This window comes from Otolemur garnettii, unplaced genomic scaffold, assembly GCF_000181295.1.
Source record: "Otolemur garnettii isolate 467f Iridium unplaced genomic scaffold, OtoGar3 scaffold00089, whole genome shotgun sequence".
NCBI classification, from domain to species: domain Eukaryota; kingdom Metazoa; phylum Chordata; class Mammalia; order Primates; family Galagidae; genus Otolemur; species Otolemur garnettii.
The window spans coordinates 3,951,127-3,952,422 of NW_003852484.1; positions in this window are offsets into that span (position 1 = coordinate 3,951,127).

Here is a 1,296-nt window from a genome sequence, read left to right on the forward strand (position 1 = left end):
GCTACTGTGGAAGTTGGAATTTGATCGATAGTTTCTCAGTTAGTTTACTTTTGTGGAGGATAGGTCTGAGAATATCCTGGAGAGCTGGTTTAGTTATGGCAAATTTCTTAAACATGTGAATGTCATTAACGTATTTAATTTCTCCATCATAAATGAAACCCAGTTTAGCTGGATACAGGATCCTGGGTTGAAAGTTATTTTGTTTTAGGAGATTAAAAGTCGATGACCACCCTCTCCTGGCCTGAAAGTTTTCGGCAGAGAGATCTTCAGTCATTCTAATATTCTTCCCCTTGTAGGTTATGGTTTTCTTACATCTAGCTGCTTGCAGGATTTTCTCTTTCATTTTAACTTTAGTGAAGTTAATTATGATGTGTCTGGGGGATGTCTTATTTGGGTTGAGTTGTGCTGTGGTTCTGAAGATGTCAGCTATCTGAATTTCAGGATCTCTTGGCATATCTGGAAAGTTCTTTTTCATAATTTCATGAAGAAGAGCCTCTGTGTATTGTGAAGCAACTTCGTTGCCTTCAGGGATTCCTATAAGGCGAATATTAGTTTTCTTCGAATTATCCCAGAAAGTGCTCTCTGAGAAAATTATCTGTTTTTGCTTTCCATTTCTGTTCCTCTTTGGACGGTTGGGCACATTCAGAATCTTTCTCTTCTATGTCTGAGATCCTTTCTTCTGCCTGCTGCATTCTATTACCAAGGGATTCTACCGTATTTTTCAGATCTTTGAGGGCTACAATCTCTTGCCTCAATGTTTCAAAATCTTTGGTGGTTTTGTCTTTGAATTTGTTGAATTCTCAAGTAAACTTTTGGAATGCTCCTTGCATTTCTAATTCTAACTTTGCCTCTATTAATCTTATTTGCGATCCAAATTCTGAATTCAATTTCTGACATCTCAGCCATCTGTTTATAAAGGGGATCTTCAGTTTCATCTGCCACATCCTTTCTTGGGGTGGGGGAGGTTGACTATGGTGAGCAGACGTCCCACTTTTGGCGGGACAGTCCTGATTTTTAACAATTTGTCTTGCATCCCATGGCATTTTTAAAAAGTCCCTATTTTTGGAAAGAATATATGACAAGCTAGGGAACAGCAGGAGAATGGGAAGGGAATATACTGTTTTCAGCTGCTGAAAAGGTTAACGTAACTCCATTTGGAAATGAAAAGGCTAATGTAAACTCCCTACTCCCCTCCTGGACAAGGTATCAGAAGGAGACTGGCCCCCTCCCTTGCTTCTAGGCAAGGACAATTAGCTCAGAAGGAGCCAAACTGTCTGGAACAAACAAGTAGCCCCC